Genomic DNA, 5,276 nt, shown 5'->3' with positions numbered 1-5,276 from the left:
ACAAGCATATGCTACTGGCAGGATCAACCAGGTAGGGGTGGGTCGCTCGCGCGTGGGGTCGCGCGGGACGCCCGCTCGGGCCGAGCTGGGGGCCCTGTCACGTTTTCCGGGGGCCGACCGCGGCAGCGGGGAGGCCGGGCGGGGACGAGTCTTCGTGGACCTTATCGGGTGGGAAGCCCTCCGGCCGGCACGGGTCCAAACGGCCTCTGCCTGAACCTTCGCCGTAACGAGAGGTGCCGGGCCGCGCTCCGTAAGCGTCTCCGCGGGGAGCCGGTCCGGTCCCGACGCTGCCTCCGAGCGCCGACCGCGCCCGCGCGACGCCGCTGTGCCTGCCCGGAGCTCGGACTGCGGCCAGATCAGACCCGTAGGACGCTGACTCGCCGGCTGCTGGGGCAGAGCGGATCGCCGCGGGGCGGGACGGTCACGGACGGAATTGTCGGGGGGACGCGGCTCGGGAAGAGCGAACTCGGCAACGGGGGGGTTGGCACGTCGGTTGGGCTAAGGCAGGCGGCTTAGGATAAACCGCGAGGGAACGGCGGGGTCCGGGGATGGGCGCCGTCGGCCCGGCGACTAGCGGTAACCCAGGCGGGAAGCTGCGCTCCGTCCGAGTCAGACTCGGTCGTCGCGGCCCGGCTGAGGCTCGCTCTTGTCGAGGGGCGCGGCGCTGCGCCGGCGACTTTGCCCGCGCGAGGCACGCTTTGCGATGGCCCGAGGCGGGAAGCTGCGCCCCGTCCGAGTCAGACTCGGTCGTTGCGGCCCGCCCGGTCACGCGATGCGGCCAGGATGCGGAGTTTTGTCGGCGCTGGGGGGATCCGGAAGGACGTAGGGGCGACGGTGGCGGTCACAGCTCGTCGCCTCCGTGACCCAGACGGGACTGTGCGCACCCCGAGTCAGACTCGGTTCGGCGCGGCCCGCTGCGGCCGGCTGGCGAGGTGAGATGTGGGCCATTGCCGCGCTCCCGACGAACCGTTCCGGGGGGCTGGTGACGTCGCGCGTTCGGCGCTGATGCTGCGACCGGGAGGGAAGCTGCGCCCCGTCCGAGTCAGACTCGGTCGTTGCGGCCCCCCCGAGCCCGCACGCCTCACGCGGAGGGGTCATACGCCCCGGCGGCCACGATAGACGCCTCCCGCTTCGCGGTGGTCGGGAAGGCGTGTGCGGATATGTGCGGAGGTTGGGACTCGGGCTTGGTCTTTGAGAAATCGGTTTCGCGGTCGACCGGCGCGGCCGGCGGACGCCCACGTGGCGTGCCGCAAGTCGGATCGCGCGCTCGGCCTCCGTGGATGGCCTCTGGGTGAGGTTGAGCCGGGGCGTCTCGGTTTCGCTGCCGTACGGTTCGCGCTAGGCCTGCGCGGGCGGCGCGGGGCGCGCGCTCGCGCGGCGGCCGTAGCGCTGGAGTGCGACCCGCAAGTGGGGAGGAACCGTCCACCCAACGCCGGCGGTAGCCGGGGCCGGTGGGGGCCCTACCAAGGCGGGTCATGGGCGCATGTCGGTCAGGTTATAAGAGTGTTTTTCGCTCCGGGCTAGAGCCGGGTGAGGTCGTCTCGAACCACGTGCCTGAAGGCCGCCTCGCGCCGGATTCGGCCCCGCTCATTCGTCGGAGTGACCGCCCGACGCGGGCATCGCTAGATTAGCCGTGGCCCCGATCCTTCCCCATCGACAGCCTTTCGCCCCCTGTACTCCGGCCTGTTAGTAAGGCGGCCGGTACCCCCTTTCTTGGATGAGACAGAATCCTTGACGGACCATTCGCAGATTTTTGCCCGGCCTCTGTTTACCGAGGCGGCCGGTACCTCCGTCTGCCTTGGATGGACCGCATCCGCAGATTTTCGTCCGGCCTTAGCTTAAGGAGACGGCCGTTGCCTCCGATCCTCCGGGCTAGAGCCGGGTGAGGTCGTCTCGAACCACGTGCCTGAAGGCCGCCTCGCGCCGGATTCGGCCCCGCTCATTCGTCGGAGTGACCGCCCGACGCGGGCATCGCTAGATTAGCCGTGGCCCCGATCCTTCCCCATCGACAGCCTTTCGCCCCCTTCGCTCCGGCCTCTGAGGCGGCCGGTACCCCTTTCTTGGATGAGACAGAACCCTTGACGGGCCGTTCGCAGATTTTTGCCCGGCCTCTGTTTACCGAGGCGGCCGGTACCTCCGTCTGCCTTGGATGGACCGCATCCGCAGATTTTCGTCCGGCCTTAGCTTAAGGAGACGGCCGTTGCCTCCGATCCTCCGGGCTAGAGCCGGGTGAGGTCGTCTCGAACCACGTGCCTGAAGGCCGCCTACACCGGATTCGGCCCCGCTCATTCGTCGGAGTGACCGCCCGACGCGGGCATCGCTAGATTAGCCGTGGCCCCGATCCTTCCCCATCGACAGCCTTTCGCCCCCTTCGCTCCGGCCTCTGAGGCGGCCGGTACCCCTTTCTTGGATGAGCCAGAACCCTTGACGGGCCGTTCGCAGATTTTTGCCCGGGCTTTGTTTACCGAGGCGGCCGGTACCTCCGTCTGCCTTGGATGGACCGCATCCGCAGATTTTCGTCCGGCCTTAGCTTAAGGAGACGGCCGTTGCCTCCGATCCTCCGGGCTAGAGCCGGGTGAGGTCGTCTCGAACCACGTGCCTGAAGGCCGCCTCGCGCCGGATTCGGCCCCGCTCATTCGTCGGAGTGACCGCCCGACGCGGGCATCGCTAGATTAGCCGTGGCCCCGATCCTTCCCCATCGACAGCCTTTCGCCCCCTTCGCTCCGGCCTCTGAGGCGGCCGGTACCCCTTTCTTGGATGAGCCAGAACCCTTGACGGGCCGTTCGCAGATTTTTGCCCGGGCTTTATTTACCGAGGCGGCCGGTACCTCCGTCTGCCTTGGATGGACCGCATCCGCAGATTTTCGTCCGGCCTTAGCTTAAGGAGACGGCCGTTGCCTCCGATCCTCCGGGCTAGAGCCGGGTGAGGTCGTCTCGAACCACGTGCCTGAAGGCCGCCTCGCGCCGGATTCGGCCCCGCTCATTCGTCGGAGTGACCGCCCGACGCGGGCATCGCTAGATTAGCCGTGGCCCCGATCCTTCCCCATCGACAGCCTTTCGCCCCCTTCGCTCCGGCCTCTGAGGCGGCCGGTACCCCTTTCTTGGATGAGACAGAACCCTTAAAGGGCCGTTCGCAGATTTTTGCCCGGCCTGTGTTTAAGGAGGCGGCCGGTACCTCCCTCCTTGGATGACCTTCTACCCTTGACGGGCCATTCGCAGATTTTTGCCCGGCCTGTGTTTAAGGAGGCGGCCGGTACCTCCTTCCTTGGATGACCCACTACCCTTGACGGGCCCATTCGCAGATTTTTGCCCGGCCTGTTAATAGAGGCGGCCGGTACCCCCTTTCTTGGATGACCTACTACCCTTGACGGGCCATTCGCAGATTTTTGCCCGGCCTGTGTTTAAGGAGGCGGCCGGTACCTCCTTCCTTGGATGACCCACTACCCTTGACGGGCCCATTCGCAGATTTTTGCCCGGCCTGTTAATAGAGGCGGCCGGTACCCCCTTTCTTGGATGACCTACTACCCTTGACGGGCCATTCGCAGATTTTTGCCCGGCCTGTGTTTAAGGAGGCGGCCGGTACCTCCTTCCTTGGATGACCTTCTACCCTTGACGGGCCATTCGTGGATTTTTGCCCGGCCTGTGTTTAGGGAGGCGACCGGTCCTCCGTAACTTGATCGGATTTCCCTTCCGGCCTGAGTTTATGGAGGCGGCCGGTCCTCCGTAGCTTGATTGGATTTCCCTTCCGGCCTGTGTTTAAGGAGGCGGCCGGTCCTCCGTAGCTTGATTGGATTTCCCTTCCGGCCTGAGTTTATGGAGGCGGCCGGTCCTCCGTAGCTTGACCGGATTTCCCTTCCAGCCTGTGTTTAAGGAGGCGGCTGGTCCTCCCCGGTCGGTTGCCAAGCGACCGGGACCCGCAAGTGGGCAGGAACCGTCCACCCAACGCCGGCGAGCCGGGGCCGGTGGGGGCCCTACCAAGGCGGGTCTAACTTCAGGCGGTGCAAACGGGGGAGGGGGGTAAGGACGGCTGCCGGGAGCAGACAGCCGTCCCCGGGAGGGGGTAGTAGCTTCGCGGCGGCCGCCGGGAGCAGACGGCCGTCCGCGCATTCTGCCAATGCCTGTAGGACTTTGAATATTTCACAGCCGTGCTGTGGCACTTAGAAAATTTTTCAGAGACGTGGCACTTAGAAAGTTTTTCAGAGATGTGGCACTTTGAAAGTTTTTGAGAGATGTGGCACTTTGAAAGTTTTTGAGAGATGTGGCACTTAGAAATTTTTTGAGAGATGTGGCACTTAGAAATTTTTTGAGAGATGTGGCACTTTGAAAATTTTTGAGAAATGTGGCACTTAGAAAATTTTCTCTCTCTCTGGAAGTGCCGTGCCTTCTTCAGTTCTGCTATCCGAGCAGGGGACGCTTGCTGGCGGCCGTTACCAGCGCTCGGACCAGGCCCAATTGATTTGCATGGAAAACAATTGCGTCCCCCATGCTCGTTCTGACTATATTTTGCGAAAGGGGGGTAAAGTGATGAGTACACTAAGTGGGGGGACCAACCCATGTACTCTAGAAAAAGTACATGGGTTGACAAAAGACCAGTTGGTAATGCACCCCTGGTACCCAAACCCCTGGTACCTTTAGGCACTTAGAAAAAATTTCGCCCAAATTTGGAGGTCGCTCCAGGGGAAGAGGCCGAATTTTCGCCTATTACGGCCGACCGCGGGAACCAGCCGAGGCGGACGCTTTTCGGCGCAAGAGCCGTTGGCACTTAGAAAATATTCGCTAAACTTCAAAGGACCTCCAGGGGAAGAGGCCGAATTGTCACTTTTTCTGGCCGACATCGGGAACCAGCCGAGTCGGACGATTTACGGCGGAGCAGCCGTTGGCACTTAGAAAATATTCGCCAAACTCGGCCGGACTTCCAGGGGAAGAGGCCGAATTGTCACTTGTTCTGCCCGACATCGGGAACCAGCCGAGTCGGACACTTTAAGGCTGAGCAGCCGTTGGCACTTAGGAAATATTCGCCGAACTCGGCCGGACTTCCAGGGGAAGAGGCCGGATTTTCACTTGTTCTGGCCGACATCGGGAACCAGCCGAGTCGGACTCTTTACGGCGGAACAGCCGTTGGCACTTAGGAAATATTCGCCGAACTCGGCCGGACTTCCAGGGGAAGAGGCCGAATATTCACTTGTTCTGGCCGACATCGGGAACCAGCCGAGTCGGACGCTTTACGGCGGAGCAGCCGTTGGCACTTAGAAAATATTCGTTAAACTTCAACTGACC

General features: G+C 63.2%; 1 non-coding gene across 1 annotated transcript in view; it reads right to left on the bottom strand.

The window, feature by feature from the left end:
- Positions 1 to 34, bottom strand: part of LOC125968157 (18S ribosomal RNA) — a 1,897-nt gene extending 1,863 nt beyond the window's left edge. The window contains exon 1 of the ribosomal RNA XR_007481096.1: positions 1 to 34. This exon is cut by the window's left edge and continues 1,863 nt beyond it. This is a non-coding gene — a ribosomal RNA (18S ribosomal RNA).
- Positions 35 to 5,276: the final 5,242 nt, after the last annotated feature.

Source organism: Syngnathus scovelli, unplaced genomic scaffold (genome assembly GCF_024217435.2).
Source record: "Syngnathus scovelli strain Florida unplaced genomic scaffold, RoL_Ssco_1.2 HiC_scaffold_453, whole genome shotgun sequence".
Lineage (NCBI taxonomy): Eukaryota > Metazoa > Chordata > Actinopteri > Syngnathiformes > Syngnathidae > Syngnathus > Syngnathus scovelli.
Note: the sequence above shows the minus strand (reverse complement) of the source record. Positions and strands in the feature narration are given on the sequence as shown.